At 37.1% G+C, this 21946-nt stretch overlaps 1 protein-coding gene across 2 annotated transcripts in view; it reads right to left on the bottom strand.

Annotated features, from left to right (window-relative positions):
- LOC120525711 (inositol-trisphosphate 3-kinase B-like) overlaps positions 1-8497 on the bottom strand; it is a 160674-nt gene extending 152177 nt beyond the window's left edge. Inside the window, exon 1 of one of the 2 annotated variants that reach the window (XM_039748248.1) lies at positions 8277-8497. The gene's annotated coding sequence lies outside the window, so the exon portion shown is untranslated. The remainder of the gene's footprint in view (positions 1-8276) is intronic. The other variant, XM_039748247.1, reaches the window with a different exon arrangement.
- Between the last annotated feature and the right edge of the window lie 13449 nt (positions 8498-21946).

Here is a 21946-nt window from a genome sequence, read left to right as displayed (position 1 = left end):
ATTTTTTAGATAAAACATTTGGGAATATATTTTTTTCTTTTGTAAACACTTTGTCCTTGTTCAAGGAGCAGCCACAGATAAGAGCATGAACTAGAACAAGAGGCAAACCTGCATATGTAAATGTGACGTCCGATTTACCAAATGAGTATAAACCAGGAAATTTGACTGGATATTCAATCATAAGATAAGAAGAGTCAATGAATGATGCTAAAGTAAACATAAATATTTGTGGGAAGTTAACTTAGTATCACAGCTTAAAGGCAATATACTGTGTCCACTTTATAGTAAGGTCATACTTACAAATTGTAACCATTAATGTGTAAAGTTCCCAGTGAGAAAGGATGTGCGGCAAACAGTGAAGCAAACATTCCTAGAATTTCAAACCATTGATACCAACTTACAGTGATTTGAATACATCAGTAACACTGCATTGAGCCAGATACTCTTTGCTCCAGCAGCACTCCCATTACAACACATTTCCTTGATATAAACTCAGGTCCACAATCCTGTTGTCTTAAGTGATTACTCAGGTTTGTTTTAGCATGTCTCTTGTTCAAAGTGAGCTTTTTCTGTTTGACCATGTCTGCAAAAGCAGCTTATAGGAAATGTTTATGTTTTGACAAGTTTTTTGTAAGTCCTTAATTAAAACCTCCATGGTCATGGAAAGTCAATTTTTTCATTCAGCGTGAGGCACAAAGCAGGAACCATCTTTGGATTGGATGACACTCCAGCATAATGCCCAATTTCTTAGTTAAATCATTTATAAACTTACAGTATGTGAAACATCACTTGCAAATAAAGCAGAATTTGTGTATGCTGAGTAAAGCACATGTGAGGTTTGATCTTACCTTACCATTTCTCTTGTAATATGAGTATATGTTTGACAGCAGTTAGGTTTACGATGTAATTTAAGAGTAGAACTATTTCCTGAATGGGACCCCAAATGATGCAAGAAAAGTGTAATGCATTAACATTAAATACTATGGTGGAAGCTTCAATGGCAAGGCCTCAAGCAGTACTTTTAAGACACTGTTCTTAAAAAAGGTACAAAAATAATAAAAACAATAACTAACATGAACTGCTGATAAAACAAACAGAAAATGAAAACACTTCCAAGAAAATGTAAGCATAGAAATAAAATTAGAACAACAAACAAAATGGACAATGTAGCAAACAAAAAAAGATTATTAATAATAATTAATATTATATTTCTTTTTCAAACAGATGTTGGACTTATAGTTTCAGGGAAGAAAAGGCCCCAAAACGAAAAGGTGTCTGTAAATTGAAACAATTCTCTGAGGCATGGAAAAAGTATAAAATCATTCCAGCATCAAGTAATGTATTATAGCTGTTGATTCATTCCATCTGCTTGGAACCCCTAATGCATAAGCACATGGGATTTATCAGCAAGAAGAAGTATAATTGTTTGTGCAGTATTAGTTGTGTATGTCGATTATTGTGATTTTGTTAAAGATCAGACAACATTCATATGAACATTTAATGTAGAAATACCTGTACAGGTAATTCCAAAGGGTTCGCAATATGTTTGTTGTAATTGTACCTGTACCATACAGTTGGTTTCAGTTTTGTTTTTCTATGCTGCTAGTAATACAGCTGAATCACTTCATGAACTCTTTTCAGTACACACACAACTTTGTGCAATAACAAAATTTACGATAGAGTGTCATAATCATTTAGCACCTCTGAAATTTCTTGCCAATTGCCAGTGGCATGAAAAAAACTTTTAGTCTGTCATTTAGCAACCTGCAAAATTTGGAGTTTGACCTGATCAATACGTTTGATCTATCTGTCTGCATTATTTTATTTGCATTTTCCCCTAAAGTCAAAATACAAAATATCATATTTTGTGTTTCACACTCATTCTTGTTTGTTTGTTGCTCTCTGAAAGTAATCAGACAAACAGACCTGCACTTCTAAGACACGCTACTAACACACATTCAGCAATGCACCACTTGCACTGCATGTGTTGTTAATCACATACTGCTGAATGAGCTCAAGATTCATAGCATACAGTGATTTTCCTTCATGAAATGCTAAACCTACCGTGATAATTATCATCATTATTATTATAATTGTATAGCAGGCATGTGCCTTTACCCAGGCTGACTTACTATTAGATCAAAGGCAGCAAGCACAGCGAAATGTAGCCACATGTCTGTGTGATACTAGAAAATCACTAAGCACGCACTTACTCTACAAATGAGGCATAGCAGTAGAGTGTTGTACTGTGTTAGCCATAGATTGATACAGGAGAAAGTAGGGTGAAATGACACCTTTTATTGGCTAACTAAATAGATTACAAATGCAAGCTTTTGAGGCAGCTAAGGCCCCTTCATCAGGCCAGGTGTAACAAAGAAACTGAAAAATACTCTAGCTTATATTGGGACAGCAAAGTGATTTTTTTCTTTCATCTTAACAACCTTTTTGTTCAAATGTTAGCAAAATGAATACACCTGAGATGAATTAACCCTGAAAGAAGAGAACAATGAACTAATAAAATGTAGAGATAAGATAACCATCACTACAGAAAGTCATGTAAGGTTTTTTTAAAGTGCATTGTCTGTAAGATAGGCCACTGATGTAGTCAGCTGGTCAATCAGTCTGTTAGTCCACATACTGTATCTCGTAATAAAACTTTTGTCTCTATTCAGACCATTTTGTACACTGTTGAATTTAAGCATAAGTTTGTATTCCCATTCTCTCTACTCCTGTTGGGTGTTGAAATTACCCATAAGCACAGTGACCCTCAGATCCTTTATGCTGTGGCCATTACTGTTAAAGTGTGCTGCCACTGGAAGAATTATGAAAGAGCTTCAACCCATGGTACAGAAAGACAATAAACTGCAGGATATATTCCCAGAACCTCCCCTCCTTGCATACAGGCAACCACCAAACCTCAAACAACTGATTGTTCGAAACACTATGTGTGGCTCGGCAGCAACTGGCACATCTCCCTGCCTACAGAACAGGTGTGGCACCTGTGCACATATGTACATGATAGATCAGGTAGTTATACCACATTGCCAGCAGAAGCATAAAATAAAGGGTCCGTTCACATGCAACTCTGCTAATGTGGTCTGCCTAATCATGTGTATAAGGTGCTCCAACACAGAACTGTATGTAGGGGAAACTGATCAGACACTGCGCCAGCGAATGAACTCACAAAGATTTCATACAAATCAGAACAGTACTGATCTTCCGGTGGCAGCACACTTTAACAATAATGGCCACAACATAAAGGATCTGAGGGTCACTGTGCTAATGGGTAATTTCAAGACCCAACAGGAGTGGAGAGAATGGGAATACAAATGTATGCTTAAATTCAACACTCTACAATATGGTCTGAATAGAGACAAGAGTTTTATGACCAGATATGTGGACTAACAGACTGATTGACCAGCTGACTGCATCAGTGGCCTATCTTACAGACAATGCACTTCAAAAAAACCTTACAGAACTTTCTCTAGTGATGGTTATCTCTACACTTTATTAGTTCATTGTTCTCTTTTTTCAGGGTTAATTCATCTCAGGTGTGTTCATTTTGCTAACATTTGAACAAAAAGGTTGTTAAGATGAAAGAAAAAAATCACTTTGCTGTCCCAATATAAGCTAGAGTATTTTTCAGTTTCTTTGTTACACCTTGCCTGATGAAGGGGCCTTAGCTGCCTCGAAAGCTTGCATTTGTAATCTATTTAGTTAGCCAATAAAAGGTGTCATTTCACCCTACTTTCTCCTGTATAAATGAGGCAGACAGAGATAGGGGATCAAACTGCCTAAGAGCTCATAGATGTAACTGTTACATGATGCTAATAAGACTTTTAGAAAGATCCCTGGCATAGTCTGAAAATGACATCAAAGTAAGTTATAAATAATCAGACCATCTTAGACTCAGACAAACAGCGAGTGGGTGGCCAATACACTGATTCCTTAGTCAGAGAATGAATAGCCTTATTTGGACAAAGGGAAATGGAGGTGACGGGAAGACTTTGTGGTCATGAGGAAGCAGGCCAGCCAAACCCCCACCCCCCCCCATTAAAAAACATCTGTGCAGTGTGGCCTTTGTCTTAAAAAAAAGTCGCACTTTTTAATTTTGTGTATGATTTATCACAATTATGTGCATGATATAACTCACTACAATGCTAAATACAGAAAACTATACTTCCACCCATTTTAAAGATCAATAATTCATTTTACAATTTTGGGGTAAAAGTACTTACAGTACTGGATATAAGGCATACATCAACCTTAGATGGATATCCATTCATGACCACTCTCTCACACACGGCCAATTTACTGTTATCAATCTATCACTGGGTTAACTTTGCAGAAATTGAAATTACACAAACAATTGAACTAATATAAACAGACATACAATATAATGTATGATACATTAAGTACTAATTATTACTTAAAAAAATACTCTTAATAAAAGATTTGGTGGTTATAAAGTTATTCTCACTCTGCACAATTAGCTCATCAAAGTGACTAGACTTGATGCTGGACCTGATGCAAATCTGTGGAATGATCTGCCTGCACTGCGGTGGGCTGGCACCCTACCAGGGGTTTGTTTCCTGCCTTGTGCCCTGTGTTGGCTGGGATTGGCTCCAGCAGACCCCCGTGACCCTGTGGTTAGGATATAGCGGGATGGATAACAGATGGATGGATCTGCCTGCATGTGTAAGAGATACCCCTGTCTGAAATCTTACTACTTTAGTCTAGCTTAACCTGAACAGAGCTGATGATTATCTGTGCATGTTGCATCACTCTCTGTTCATAATTTATATAAAAATGTAATAAAATAATTAAGAACCATTACTAACTGTCCTCCGTTCGGTTTCTTTTATCTGTGGCCTGCTGTGACACTTGGTGCCACTATTCTACTTGTTTTTCTGACCATGGAAAGTCATCGAACATACTGGGAGCCTTGGAATCAAAGGATAAAATGTTTTTGCCATCATATTAGACTGCACAGTGCAAACTTATGCTATAGAATACCCAGAAAGGGATGGGCAGCCAGATGGACTACATGTCCAAAACTGTCACTGCATCTCCTTTGTCTTCTGCCTTTGTGTTATAACCGATCCAGACTCCTCCAGAGGTTTATTTTCTTTAGGAATGCTGCTAACTAGAGTTTTTGTTTTCCATTCTTCCATTGTCAACCATCCATAGCCCAATTAAACTACTAATATGTATATATTGCTAGAATCCATTTATGTTGAACAGTTTGGAAATGTTTTGTTAGTTCTTAATCTATATGGATCAAATGCTCTGGGGGTTCAGATCTCACACCTAGTGATTGTCTGAATAGTATTTGCACATTCTTACTATGTTTCTGTGGGTTTTCCTCCAACATCCTCACAGAAGTGCATGCTTGATTAAATGGCAATACCAAACTGTTCCTTCTTGCGTATGTGTGGGCCCTGTGATGTACTGTTCCCTGTCCATAGTTAGTTTCTGCCTTGCACCCATGGCTGCTAGGATTAACTCCAGCACCAACACGACCAACAAACAGTTACCAAATTAAGTGGGTTTGAGAATGGGATATTCTTTTATTGTATTGAGATGGACTGGGTTATTATTTATTTTCATCTTTTTTGTATATACTTATTCAAAGAGTCCCACTCTCATTGTCAGTGGAAGTGTAGGCCGCGCCATGCCCTGAAGGTCTATAGATGCCTTGACTTTCTTTACCCTTACATGTTTCCACACTCCTCACATGCTGAGTCCTGCTGCTGGCAGAAATACAGATTTTAGTAACACCAAATAAAAAACAAGTTACCAGTCTCATTCAGAACATTATGCATAAAAGCTATAATTTACACAAGTGCAGTGCAAAGTGCAGAGAGTGACTGAGCACTTGATATATGTACAAATGTTTATTTTTGATGTTTTAAGTAATGTTGCTAGTTTGCCCTCTCATGAACCTCATACACCTGTGTCTTCTGAATTGCTTTATTTCATTAATGTTTTTCAGAATAATGTGCAGAAGTGTATAATGTGAACAATGGTAAAAACCTAAAAGGCCTAGTTCAGCATTACATTTAATACAACAATAGGATTGAACATTACCACTGATTTTACCAATTTATAAACTATACATATTTGGAGGCCAGGTTTTTTTTTTCCAGTAGAGGTCTACTGGAACTTAGATATCCAAGAAATAAGATAGAAATCCTGAATGGGAATGCTAGTCTCATACATACACACTCAGCTGAAATAAACACAGAGAAGACAACATGCACCACATAGATGATGACCTGACCAGGTAATGTATGACAACAGAGCAGCCTGCATCACCACTGGGTCTTCCATAGTATTAAATTATTGTCTTCACAGCCTTCGCCATAGTGCTAATAAGTTATAATTTAACAAATACCAACAAATGCATTAACAGCCTGAGTTATTGTGTTATATTAACTTTCATCTTTAGAGGTGGTAGGTGCTATCCATTTTTTTCATCTGTTTGTAAAAAAATTTATCAGGAAGAACATTTATTGACATTCATAAATAAACAGTGAGAAAGCAACCTGTTTGACAGCTGTCATATTGCTACTGTCAAACAATTATATAGACTTTCTGAAAAGGTAACATCCACCCATTCATGCATTTAATAAACACATTTAATCCGGATCTTGGGAAGCTGGAGCCTGTGGACAGAACTGAGTGCATGAGTGGAGCCAACCATAGAAAGGTGCTAAGGGTTAACTAGGTAAGTCATAATACAAATATATACAAATGCATATGAAATATACTAACTGATACTGATTATCAATATTGCTGCCGCTAATTTTATACGGAGTGTGTGCTGTTTTGTAGCATTAATGGTTTGTTGTCTCTCACAATGCAGTAAATAAATATTTGCGTCTATCGTAAAAAAAAAAAAACCTCACACTGTTCCAGTGTGGTGCTGAGGTGTCACCAGCTGCACTTAGGTCCCAACCCAGGTGGTTCACTGTGAGGTGGGTTTTATATTACATGAAGGGCATGATGTGTAAAAAAAAAAAAGTCAGGTTGCATGCCAATTCCAACACAGCCGAGACCCGATTGGCCTTTTTAGCCTGATTCTGGTATATTTCTCACTCTTCTTCTTTGGAGCAGTAATACCCTTTTTGGAATGCTTTATCAAGCCTGAGGCCAATTATACATTTTTGCTGAATATCTCTCACTATTTTACATCACAATTTATAAAAGCATCTCTCCAATGCTATCAAAATTAAAAAAAAATATTCTAACTGATTTTGTATTTCGTCCCAGTGTAACATTAGCTAACATTACGATATGCTTCTAAAAGTAAAAATTCCGCTGTCAATTACATCACTGAATAAAAGTTGATGGCTTTAAAAGAAATCGTTATCTCCCAGGGGTTCTGCATTCCTCTGAGAATGCCAAGGTGAAGTCATGCCTGGCCTCTTGACTAAATGTCCTCCCACCGCGGCCTAAGCAGACAGCAGAAGTTAAGCATCGGATTTGGGGTTCTGGGGCCGAGACCTACTCTGCCTTCTCTTCACCTATATGCATATCGTTAAAACTACGTGTGTGATCCTTCATCTTCTGGAGTACTGTGCCAAATACAGACAGTACCTTAACATATGTCAATTTACTACGACATTACTTTAGGCATGCATTCAGTTTTAGATGAGCTTGTCAAAAGCACGAGGCAGTGTCTTCATATAAAAGCTAGACACAATTCTGCTGACTAAAATAATTGTTTTTTGCTTATTTTATTCAAACTTCAGACCTTTTAAAGATCATGTATCTTTTTTAAAAGTAATACAAATGTTCAATGGCTTGACAAACTGTCAGCTCGCACCGGACGCTGTCTGATGAGAGCTACGAGTGCCTTCAAACGCTCAATTACTGCTTGTTTGATTTGGATGAGCCACTGCAAACATCTGGTCAGCTACCTTCGCAGCTGGCAGATAAACGTAAGGCGATTATATTAAAAACACCTTTAGCGAAACGCACATTGATCACATTTTTTCTCATTCAAGTCTCGACACGCCTGTGGACCTTTAGCCCCTGTTGCTGCAGTTAAATAACTCTAGATTCACTTATAGTAACACACACCCACACATACAATCAAGAAAAAGACCCAAAGGACTCGTTCCACTGTAAAGCATCCTTTCGGCTCGCTCTTTCTTACTGTTCTGTTTCGCTTGTAGGCTAGAAAGTGTGCTGCAAAAACTTTGTAAGAACAGCGTGATCGTCTGTGATTCAGAATAAAGAAGCTCAACTCAGTTAGTTAAGAAGCTCACCTCACTCACCTCCGAACTTTGAGACAAGCTCCGTCAAAAACGAACGAAGCGACGCTCTTCTTTAAGTCAGCCTTTGTAAGTCTGAGCTTCAGCAACGGACTGGAATCCGGAAAGGGCAGCGGGCTTTGTGCCTCTCCCTCTGCACCTCCGTCCGTCTGTCTTCTCAGTTCTGTAGCACTGCTTCACCTCGCAGCAGATCGCTTCTAGTAGCTTTTGCTTGTTTGTTTAATAACTGCAGGAAGGAAGTTAGACTATATCTGCAGGGCTGAATCGAGCGGAACAAGAGGAGGGTTTCTTTTTTCTTTTCTTTTCTTTTTTTATTCCTTGGCAGAAGGGAACCCCTTGAAGACATAATACGTTTAATAAATGACTGTGCGTGTATTGCTGTTATGCAAATAACGGAATCTACAAGTTATGACATTTTTCTTGTATATATTTATTATTATCGTACTTTTAACAGTTTAGTGTATGAAATTTCCTATAAACGTTTACTAAAATTGAGTAACTGTATGAAAGTAAGCATGATTTATGCTCAACCCTGAAATGGATTAGGCATATTTGAAAGTGTTTTTTTTTTTTTTTGTATGACTATAGACACCTTCAAGGCAATTGCCATTTCCTCCTAAAGTAGAAAAGACATGGACCTAACATATATGCACTTTCTAACCTTCTTATCTAGATCAGGCTTGCAGGGCATAAAGTTCTGTTGACTGCCAAATCTAAATCGGCCCATGTGTGCTATTGCTTTCACTGGTTTGCAGGCTTATGAGTAAAGGATGCAATAGTCGAGCAGTGTTTAGTGATGCTACTTCGCAACTGGAGGTAACTGGATTTGAATATGAGTGTGAGATTGCCCTGTGAATTTATCAGAATGGATTTATCTGAATAACCCAGTACAGAAAATGGACAGATGACTAGCCTTTCACATTGTATATCCCAAACTCCCTGCACAATTCATGTTTTAGGCAGTCAGTTAGGATATAGCGGGTTGGATAATTGATGGATGGATGGATGGATTTACTTTTAATAGTATTTTTCTCAACGGGGAGGTATGCTGGCTAGACCTGCTGCCTTACAAATCTAGTCTGCTGTGTTTGCAAGTTCACCATGCATCAATGTATGTTTTTCTCCCATGTATGTTTATCTCTTTCTGGGTGTGGGTGAGTGTGAGATGGACAGAGGTTATGTCCATGGTTGTTTTCTGCCCCTATTCAGTTCAGTGGGGTTAAGAATGTTATGTTATTAGATTCTGCTCAGTCTGATTTATCAGAGAGCTCTTCACAGAGATGAAACCAAATATATGCTTAATAGGGGTAATGCAGAATGGATTGTCAGTTTTAAAATGGATGTATTTGGAGGATTCCATTTGTCCTGCAATTTTACTTGGACTAAGAATGTTCTTGTGCACTGTGGAACATTCACTTTCAGGTCTTTATAGGTAGGAGTTGAGTTATTAAATTCCACTGTAACTGCTGGGAGGTATGGGCTTGTACGCACATTATTCTGTTAGTGTTTCTTGCTATAAGGCAATTTAGAAGACCGATCTGTAGTATTCTAAGCAAGTGTGGAGAATAACTGCAACTTACAATAGTTTTTTTGTCACATGTTTGTAATGTAAATAATGTAATGAAGTTTTAACTGTAGAAAACATGTTAGAGGAAAAGCATATGGCTCACATCTAACTTCTGACACATGTATGTGTTTCTGGGAGAGCTGAAGGGCTCAGATGATGGCAATTCTCCTCTAGGCTAGGAGGTAGTCACCGCTGCCTAATGTCTTTTCTTCATCTCCTTCAGCAGGATGGAAGCTGTACACCTGTTCCACCTTTAAAGTCACTTCCATCATACATCTTCTTGCCTGTATCCCATATAAGCACCTCCTACTCCACATCACCTCAGTCTGATCTTAGTCTGAAAAGACACATCACTTATATCGTAGTTTTCTTGTTTTTCCTAAGAATATATGGAGATCACAAAAATGCCCCTGCCCTTTTTGATTTGTGCTTGTGTCATTCTTACACTTCCTAAATTGCCCTACAAGACCCTAAGAGTGTCTGATGTTCAGATGTAAGGGATGTAGGCATCCCAGCACAACACTAAATACTAATTTGTTTCATTTCAGTTGATTCTTACAAAGCTATATAACCAGTGCACTATATACTATTAATGCAAGAAGTAACAAATAATGTACCTCCAAGATCCTCATATCTAGAAAAAATACCTTCTAAAATCATGAGAGAAATAGGGGAACTCTGCCAAAAAAATGGATGTAGGAAACTCAATTGAATCTATAAACATGCTGTAGGAAAATGTTTTCAATGTGTGTGCCGTAGGATAATTAAAAATAACTAAAATGATAGCACAGTACTAATATTAGGACCTAGAATCTCAGTAATAAAATCTAAAAAGGCTGTGATCTTCTGTGGTAGGGCAGAAGACCTGTACAACAGCAATAAGTTATTTTCCATATTTATACAGTATAAAGTGTTACCCAGCTTTGCCTGTAGTATTTCATTAAACAATTAGATTTATCAAAAGTACTCTGTAGCTAATTAAACTATCTATCTATCTATCTATCTATCTATCTATCTATCTATCTATCTATCTATCTATCTATCTATCTATCTATCTATCTATCTATCTATCTATCTATCTAATCTAAATACTTTTCAGTATACAATATCTGTAGTTTTTTGGTTTTTTTTTAAACCAAGGACTTATTTTAGTGGCAAACAGTGTGGTGCAGAGGTTAAAATATTTTGACCCAGGACTTCAAATCCTGAAGGTATGGGTCCAGATCCTGGTACTGACACTGTGTGACCATGAGCAAGTCACTTCACATGCCTGCACTACAAGTGAATAAAAAAACAAAAAACAAATGTAAGCAATTGTATCTCAAATGCTGTAAGTCACTTTGGATACAGGCAACAGTCAAATAATAAGTAATAACAATATTGTTAGGTCACTGGAGCTGCTTACTCTTGAACATGCTATACACAAATTCCTGTAACTAAAACATTCCTGCATTAGATCAGTTCCTCAGTAACTTTCATTTTATTGAAAAACATAATTTTACAGGAAAGTGTATTCTTTTGAACTGAAATGGATTATCTGTAGGAATAATGTAAAATTTGATTATACTATATATTATTATCATTATTAGATGTGTATGATTTTGATCTGTTTATGTTGTTCACCCAAATATTTCTTTTTCTGTTTCTCATCAGTTGTATGGAGATGTGAATGTGGGGGATAAAAAATAAGCAGTCGTGTATGTGAATGTAAATGATTTCAGAGGGCTGGGTAGAAGTTCCTTTTCAAAGTCCATAGGTACAAATGTTTATTACTGTGGAATAGTTTGAGGGGGAGCATTAAGTTTAAACTGATGTCATTTTTCCAGATTTGTATTGGATCTGAGGACGCCACTTCTGCCTCTATTTCTTTCTCCCTCCCTCTGCACCAAAACTCCCAGCCACAGTGCCTGGCACCCTCACTGGAGCTTCAGAGTGTTTGCTAACCATTGGGCTTTGTATCTTAATTGAGCTTTGCCAAACTTTCTCATTCCATGTCACACCTGACTTTACACATCAAACGTAATCACGTCTCTTTTTTACTGTCCAGAACACCGTCTCTTCTTCACTTGTCTGTCCACCCTATTAGCTAGAGGTGAAATTTGCTTGGCCTGTCAATAGCTTCTGCTCCATACTTTGCTTGCATAAAGCCTGCTCTATACACAGCGCAGAGGATGTATGTTAGAATACTATTAAGAAATATCAACAAATACAAAATTAATCAACAAATAAAAAACATGGATCAGCTAATTTTCTTTATTCTATACTGTCAACAAGTTTCAGTCAAATCAGTCAAAGCACTTTTTAGATTTCCAATTGTGGGAGTGGTTTACCCTATATGTTGATATATTGAAGCATCTTTTGTTAGCAGTTACCTACTGTACTTCCCAAGTTGTACAATCCTGCCAAATTTCATTTTTTAACTAAATAGGAGAGAGGAGTGAATCAGTCAGCAACTCAACTTTATATTATATATTTGTACAGTAGATGTTGTGTTACATTATCAGATCCAATAAATCACCAAAAATGGTTTTAATCAAATCAGTGAGGCAAATATTACCCCAATGACAAATAGTTCAAGAATGGTGTGTGTGCATTTGAAGTTAAACACTGAACTTGGGTGTATATTATCTGATGGCCAGGGTTCTTAAGCCTCTGAATGCAAATTTCCTAAATAGGGTCATTTAGCTAGAGCAATTTTCCTTGTGATGAAATAACAAATTCAGGTTCGCTATAAGCAGATTTTCTGTCTTTAATCTGCTTTGACTTATATTGTTTGCTATCAGACAGAAAAAATGTAAAAGTGAGTGCTCTTGTACTTCTGATAACCTTTGGTACTCTAAAATGACTTATGTGTGGAAGCAACACCAGAAATTAAATTTTGATCTTCTAAGATAGGTGAAAAAGCCAATGAGCCTTTCTACTCTTTTTACAGGTTGGTTTTGGCCTGTTTAAAACTGTCTCTTGCGAGTCTGTGCAAACCAAAAACATTAAACATGTAACAAATCTTTCTTACCGAGCAAAATAAAGTGTTAATCACAGAATGAGACAAATCTTTTCAATTCATTTTTATATATTTTAGAAACTACTTGATATATTTCAAATGCTCCACTTCATGCCTTTCTTGATTTCCTGGGGAAACATTCAAGACAGTTTTGTTCTTATCTAAACTAACTACTAAGTATTTATAAAATATCCTGGAGGTCATGAAAACATTTGTTGAAATTCCGTAAGTGTGTAGTATCTTTTAAGAGGGTTCCTATGAACAACACATATTTTTGTTTTGTTTATTCCATCAAATGCAAGACTTCCTTTAGGCCATACCCACTCTTCATAATTCTGTCCCCATCATGCATAATGAACATTGTGTACTTGAAGTAATTATTAAACAAACAAGGGATACCCATCTGAATAAAACAACTACCAGCTGTATTGCTGCAATCTACAAAATTACAAAATCTACAAAATCAATGATCAAAGGTGTTTTATTCTAAGCACTGCATAGTTCATACTTAAACGGCCTAAAAACTAGACTGCAACTGTTTCCATGGTGACTTTGGAAGCGGTTTCCAGGCTACTCAAAAGGACCCTTGTCTAAATCAGTTTACTAATGAGTTTGGCCATGTTTGAATTGGTTAGATTATTTCAGTTTAATCTCACCTACCTGTTTATTTGCAGGCAGTACAGAAAAATTGAAGTCCCCATAAATACAAATTTTCTTTTATCAAAGGTTAGTCGGCATCAGTTGTTCATGCGTAAATCATCACAATTTTATCCATCCATTTCTTAACCCACTTATTCCAAGGCAAAGTCATGAGGAAACAGCAGCCTCTCCCCAACAAGTTTCAAGCACAAGGCAGGAATAATCCATGGACAGGATGCCAGTCCATTGCAGGGTGAACACACACACAATCCAAATTAGCAGTACCAGTTCATCTAACCTGGATGTCTTTGGACTGTGGCAGGAAACTGGAGCAACCTGGAGAAAATCCATGTGACAACAGGGAGAGCATGCAAACTCCATACAAGAAGCATGTGAATCCTGGTCTTCTTGTTGTGAGGCAACAATGCAGTTACATCTTACTATTTAGTCGTATGGTGTTCTCCACTAACTTTTGACTTACAGGTATGTTCAAGTTTACTTTCTGTCAAGTGTAGTGTGTATAGAGTTAAAAGAACATTCTTAGGAAATATCTATATTTATTAATCCAATTTCATATAACAACAACATTTATTTATATACTAGGCTGACCCGCCTTTTAAGGCGACCGACTTTTAAGTTGACCACTTCTTAAGGCAATTCAATATGTAGATCAATTTGATATTTTATACAAACTCATTAATTTGGTTATATTGCATTTGAGTGGTATTACTTTAATACTTGTAGTTTCTGTTATTTTGTGATGAAATTTAAACTTTTTTTCTATATTGATGTCGCTCTTTTGAACCCCCCTGATATTTACTACGCGGTGAGGCATCAACATTAATTATTTCCAGAGACATAATTATGTCTAATTTTCCAGCGCATCGCGCACAAAATCAAGGGAACGATGGGAGCACCAGAACTCTGCTCACATCATGTCACTTCATCATGTCGCAAAAGGCAAGGAGTAAGTCTGTGATAAGTGGAATACAGCTACGCTTTCCACTCACGGGACGGAAGGACAATCCCGACCGCTTTTATATAGAAGGATCACATTTTCATAGAAACAATGTAGATCAAAGTGCTTAAGAAGATGACAAAAAGATAGTTATATGAAATGAAAAACAAAAAATATTATGCAATAATATTAAATAATAAGTAACAAAGGAAAAGGGTAAGGTCAGATGACCAGGAGGCCGGAAAGAAACAAAAAAAAGCACCAGTTAGGTTGGAGAAAAAAAAATCTGCAGAGGTCCCAAAGCCAAAAAAAACACTCGGCCCCCAATGAGCATTCTACCTTAACATAAATGGTCATAAATCAGTCCTTGTTGTTCTTAGGCTTCACATGAAAGTATTTGATGATGTAGATCTTGTGGACAGCTGGGACAACCCCTTTCAATCCATCAACACAGGTGACTGCATGATGCATTGATAAGGTGGTGGTGGCACAGATCACTACCACAGAAGAACCGGAAAAGACAGCAGAGAATAGTAAAGATTAGTACAGACTGAGGAACCTCGAAGAATATGATAATTCTATGCCCACATAGTCTATCAGGAAATACAACTAAAGTGTAGCTACTAAAAAGCCATACTAAAATAATGGGTTTTTAGTACTTTTTTTTTTAAATGATCCACAGTACTAGCCTAAAGTATTCCAGATTTTGGTACATGATAGCAAAAGGCTGCCTCTCGACTTCTTTAAAGTTTGGCTCTTGGAATTATAAACAGACCTTCACACAAAGATCTAAGGTTACAACTTAGCGTGTAAGAGGACAGGAATTCCAAAATATAGGATGGAGCAAGATTATTCAAGGCTTTGTAAACCATTAATAGTATTTTAAAGTCAATTCTGACACAGATAACCAATGTAACAATGCCAAAACTTGTTAAGATTCTGGCTGCTGCATTCTGCACTAATTGCAACTGATTTATGTCTTTCTTAAGTAGTCCTATCAGGAGTGCATTACAGTAATCTAGTTGACTAAAACAAAAGCATGTACAGATTTTTCAGTGTCTTGTAAAGTTATATGAGGTCTAACCTTTGCTATATTCCTTAAGTGAAAAAACGCAGACCTTGTAATCTGGTTAATATGTGATTTAAAGTTTAGGTCAGAGTCAATTATTACCCTTAAATGTTTACCTCCATTTTGAATTTTAAACCTAGAGGATCAAGTTTATTTCTAATACCCTTGCTATATCCATGTTTGCCAATCACTAAGATTTCTGTTTTCTCCTTATTTAGTTTGAGAAAATTACTATTCATCCAATTAGAAATACAAGTAAGATGTCTGATCAGAGAGCTAAGAGCATCAGGGTCATCAGGTGCCATGCTCCAAAAACAATTGTTAATTGTGTTCTGGTTTGATAGCTAATAGAGCAGCAGTTGTCATTTAAATCTTACCTGCCATATTTAAATTAGAGAACAAATCAAAAAAAGTAAAACACAGTTCAGTAAATAACGTCATCAATACATTAATGTAGACATTGTCTCACAAAGCATTTCTATCAAAATCAGTATTCAACCTAACTTCCCCTACCTTCCCCAACTGATTCAGATGGCTACATAACAGAGCCAAATCTAAAGTAGTTTATCATATATATTAAGACAGCAAAAAAGGTTTAAAAGAGATTTGTCATGGATATTCTAGAATAGTATTTAAAAGCTCTTCCCATATTTAAAAAAAATCTTGAACTGTTCCTCACAAAAAGAATTTATAATTTTCCAGTTTGAGGAATGCTGAGTTGATGTACGGCTCTTTCATTAAGTAAAATGAGTATTCATGTGAGCAGTTGTATAGAATATCAATATACAGTTGAGCTTGAAAGCTTGTGAACCATTTAGAATTTTCTATATTTCTGCATAAATATGACCTAAAACATCATCAGATTTTCACTCAAGTCCTAAAAGTACATAAAGAGAAACCAGTTAAACAAATGAGACAAAAATATTATACTTGGTCATTTTTTTATTAAGGAAAATGATCGAATATTACATATTTGTGAGTGGCAAAAGTATGTGAACCTCTAGGATTAGCAGTTAGTTTGAAGGTAAAATTAGAGTCAGGTGTTTTCAATCAATGGGATGACAATCAGGTGTGAGTGGGCACCCTGTGTTATTTAAAGAATTCAAAGTCTGCTCTTCACAACACATGTTTGTGGAAGTGTATCATGGCACGAACAAAGGAGACTTCTGAGGACCTCAGAAAAAGAGTTGTTCATGCTCATCAGGCTGGAAAAGGTCACAAAACCATCTCTAAAGAGTTTGGACTCCACCAATCCACAGTCAGACAGATTTTGTACAAACTTCAAGACCATTGTTACCCTCCCCAGGAGTGGTCGACCAACAAAGATCACTCCAAGAGCAAGGCGTGTAATAGTTGGCGAGATCACAAAGGACCCCAGGGTAACTTCTAAGCAACTGAAGGCCTCTCTCACATTGGCTAATGTTCATGTTCATGAGTCCACCATCAGGAGAACACTGAACAACAATGGTGTGCATGGCAGGGTTGCAAGGAGAAAGCCACTGCTCTCCAAAAAAAAACATTGCTGCTCGTCTGCAGTTTGCTAAAGATCATGTAGACAAACCAGAAGGCTATTGGAAGAATGTTTTGTGGATGGATGAGACGAAAATAGAACTTTTTGGTTTAAATGAAAAGCGTTATGTTTGGAGAAAGGAAAACACTGCATTCCAGCATAAGAACCTTATCCTATCTGTGAAACATGGTGGTGGTAGTATCATGGTTTGGGCCTGTTTTGCTGCTTCTGGGCCAGGACGGCTTGCCTTCATTGATGGAACAATGAATTCTGAATTATATCAGAGAATTCTAAAGGAAAATGTCATGACATCTGTCCATGAACTGAATCTCAAGAGAAGGTGGGTCATGCAGCAAGACAACGACCCTAAGCACACAAGTCGTTCTACCAAAGAATGGTTAAAGAAGAATAAAGTTAATGTTTTTGGAATGGCCAAGTCAAAGTCCTGACCTTAATCCAATCGAAATGTTGTGGAAAGACCTGATGCGAGTAGTGTGAGGAAACCCACCAACATCTCAGTGTTGATGCTGTTCTGTACGGAGGAATGGGCTAAAATTCCTCCAAGCCAGTGTGCAGGAATGATCAAAAGTTACCGGAAATGTTTAGATGAAATTATTGCTGCAAAGTGGGGGTCACACCAGATACTGAAAGCAAAGGTTCACATACTTTTGCCACTCACAAATACGTAATATTCGATCATTTTCCTTAATAAATAAATAACCAAGTATAATATTTTTGTCTCATTTGTTTAACTAGTTTCTCTTTATCTACTTTTAGGACTTAGGTGAAAATCTGATGATGTTTTAGGTAATTTTTATGCAGAAACATAGAAAATTCTAAAGGGTTCACAAACTTTCAAGCACAACTGTAAATATTTTTTGCTGCATAAATACTCCATCTGACATTACTCCAAATAATGATGCTAGGTAATTAGAAATTACTTTAGATCTGAAGCTGTCTGTCAGATATACAGATATTTGAACTAATGTGAGCTTAGCGGATTTCCAAAAACGTTTTATCTAACAAGGTAAGTGATGATTTTGCTCGTAGTCTGGACTATGCGTTGGATTCATTTTAGATAGCTTTAAACACGATATTGACACATGTGATTAGGAAACAATCTCAGGACTCATCTGATGGTAATTCCACCTTGATTTGAGGATTGATACTGTCTCTTAATGCCTCTTCTTTCTTTTTGCCATCAGAATGGATGATGAGCAGCTTGAGGAGCTGCAGAGTCATTTCTGTTTCAAGCAACCTAAATCCTCCTTGTCCTGCAAGAAACCATCTTAAAAGACCAACTACAACCACAGCAAGATAGTCAATGGACTTGCATCTGGAAAGACATAACCAGCTTGAAAGAAAAAGTATTTTGTCAATTTATCTCATTCTATGAGGTGATCCTCCATATCCTTTCCCTGAATATTGGATTTATTGAGCTGTAGTGTAATTTGAAAGCAGCAGCTGAGTGACTTCCTTTCCCACCAGCTTACATTTCCAAGTAGACCTGTTACATACAAACTTTATCCCGGTTCTATAAGTTTTGTGTGGTTTTTAGGTGTTGCAATTGCATCAACTATTCTATAAGAAGTATTTATCTGTGAAATTTTGAAAATCCATTTTGATTGCTTTTCAAATAAACATTGTTTCAAGACACTCTAAAGGCTTTGTACTCATTTCTTTATGTTTTGAATTAAATGCCGCTTGCGTTTTGGGTTACTAGCTTGTTTGTATACATAACCCAGCCACAGGGGATGCACAAACCAGTGTGTTTCTTCGTGCCAGTTAAGCCCAGATAAATGGGAAGGGTTACGTCAGGAAGGGCATCCAATGTAAAATTTTGCCAAATCAATATGTGGACAACAATGTAAATTTCCATACTGAATTGGTCGAGCCCCGAGTTAACAACGACGACCACCAGTACTGTTAGCCAACAGGGTGTTGGCGGAAATTGGGCTACTGTTGGCCAAAGAAGAAGAAGAAGGTGTAACAGAACAAGATGCAGAGGACAGAAAGATATGGAAGAAGATGATCCGCTGTGGCAAACTCTAATGGGAACAGCCGAAAGATGAAAAAGAAGCTAGTTTGTCTACATAAATTGTAAAATGATTTCAGAATTGATCTGTTATTCATGACTAGAAAAACTGAATTGAATATATGAAGACCACATTTCCAACCAAAGGTAGTTCAAATTATATTTGATTTTTGAAAATTCTGTTTTGTTTTCATTAAGAAGATCCAAATTAGAATTACAATCATGCTCAGGAATCACATCTAATAATGTTTAATTAATATGTCCATTGAAGGTCACTTTGCAATCTACACATAAAGGATAAAATAAGTCCAAAAGGATGTATCATTAAGTTTGCAGTTGAGGAAACAGAAGGAAAAATTGTGGAACACCAAGCAGCAGTCCTCGGGACAGCTGTTTGATTCACTTCCATTTGCTACTGAAATGTCTGGAAATGAAAGTCTTTAAAGTTCATGCAAGGCCAGCAAAAATGTGATCTAATATAAAAAGTATTTATGTTGTACTTTCCCTTATGATGCACTGAGAATGTACAAAGTTTAGAATGACTTTAGATGACTTTTTAATCAAGGTATTATCAAAACCTTTGACCATTCCAATAGTCACTTTCTTAAGAATGGATAAACAGAACAAAATAACTAAAAATGACTATGGTTTCATCTTATAATCTTTTACATATATATATATATATATATATATATATATATATATATATATATATATATATATATATATATATATATATATACAGTGGTGTGAAAAACTATTTGCCCCTTCCTGATTTCTTATTCTTTTGCATGTTTGTCACACAAAATGTTTCTGATCATCAAACACATTTAACCATTAGTCAAATATAACGCAAGTAAACACAAAATGCAGTTTTTAAATGATGGTTTTATTATTTAGGGAGAAAAAAAATCCAAATCTACATGGCCCTGTGTGAAAAAGTAATTGCCCCTGAACCTAATAACTGGTTGGGCCACCCTTAGCAGCAATAACTGCAATCAAGCGTTTGTGATAACTTGCAATGAGTCTTTACAGCACTCTGGAGGAATTTTGGCCCACTCATCTTTGCAGAATTGTTGTAATTCAGCTTTATTTGAGGGTTTTCTAGCATGAACCGCCTTTTTAAGGTCATGCCATAGCATCTCAATTGGATTCAGGTCAGGACTTTGACTAGGCCACTCCAAAGTCTTCATTTTGTTTTTCTTCAGCCATTCAGAGGTGGATTTGCTGGTGTGTTTTGGGTCATTGTCCTGTTGCAGCACCCAAGATCGCTTCAGCTTGAGTTGACGAACAGATGGCGGACATTCTCCTTCAGGATTTTTTGGTAGACAGTAGAAGTCATGGTTCCATCTATCACAGCAAGCCTTCCAGGTCCTGAAGCAGCAAAACAACCTCAGACCATCACACTACCACCACCATATTTTACTGTTGGTATGATGTTCTTTTTCTGAAATGCTGTGTTCCTTTTACGCCAGATGTAACGGGACATTTGCCTTCCAAAAAGTTCAACTTTTGTCTCATCAAGGTATTTTCCCAAAAGTCTTGGCAATCATTGAGATATTTCTTAGCAAAATTGAGACGAGCCCTAATGTTCTTTTTGGTTAACAGTGGTTTGCGTCTTGGAAATCTGCCATGCAGGCCGTTTTTGCCCAGTCTCTTTCTTATGATGGAGTCATGAACACTGACCTTAATTGAGGCAAGTGAGGCCTGCAGTTCTTTAGACGTTGTCCTGGGGTCTTTGTGACCTCTCGGATGAGTCGTCTCTGTGCTCTTGGGGTAATTTTGGTCGGCCGCCACTCCTGGGAAGGTTCACCACTGTTCCATGTTTTTGCCATTTGTGGATAATGGCTCTCACTGTGGTTCGCTGGAGTCCCAAAGCTTTAGAAATGGCTTTATAACCTTTACCAGACTGATAGATCTCAATTACTTCTGTTCTCATTTGTTCCTGAATTTCTTTGGATCTTGGCATGATGTCTAGCTTTTGAGGTGCTTTTGGTCTACTTCTCTGTGTCAGGTAGCTCCTATTTAAGTGATTTCTTGATTGAAACAGGTGTGGCAGTAATCAGGTCTGGGGGTGGCTACGGAAATTGAACTCAGGTGTGATACACCACAGTTAGGTTATTTTTTAACAAGGGGGCAAAAACTTTTCCACACAGGGCCATGTAGGTTTGGATTTTTTTCTCCCTAAATAATAAAAACCATCATTTAAAAATTGCATTTTGTGTTTACTAGTGTTATATTTGACATTAAATGGTTAAATGTGTTTGATGATCAGAAACATTTTGTGTGACAAACATGCAAAAGAATAAGACATCAGGAAGGGGCAAATAGTTTTTCACACCACTGTACCATGACTAGGATATACTTGTGGCCACGGGTTGAGGGCTCCAGGGTCCCACCAAATCGACCCCTATCCTTTCAAAGGGGATAAAACCATCATTTAAAAATTGCATTTTGTGTTTACTAGTGTTATATTTGACATTAAATGGTTAAATGTGTTTGATGATCAGAAACATTTTGTGTATATATATATATATATATATATATATATATATATATATATTGTGGAGACTGGCCCAGACACAGACAGGCAGACACGTTCATGTCACCCACAAACATGTTTATTTACAGTGATATATACAAAAGTGCACCACAAACCCCCAAAGTCCCCAAAGTCCTGGCCACAATGCCTTACTTCCTTCTTCCTTCTTGTAGGTTCAGTCCACACCACTCCCGACTCTCGCCCTGAATGAAGGGAGGTTGTCCCTTTAATTATCACCCGGATGTGCTCCAGGTGGGTTCCGGCAATCACCCGGAAGCACTCCAGGTGTCCCTGCTCTTCTTCCCCCCAGCACTTCCTGGTGTGGCGGAAGTGCTGAGGTCCA

The sequence above is a fragment of the Polypterus senegalus genome, chromosome 3 (assembly GCF_016835505.1).
Source record: "Polypterus senegalus isolate Bchr_013 chromosome 3, ASM1683550v1, whole genome shotgun sequence".
In the NCBI taxonomy this organism is placed as follows: Eukaryota; Metazoa; Chordata; class Cladistia; order Polypteriformes; family Polypteridae; genus Polypterus; species Polypterus senegalus.
This window is presented reverse-complemented; position numbering and strand designations above follow the sequence as displayed.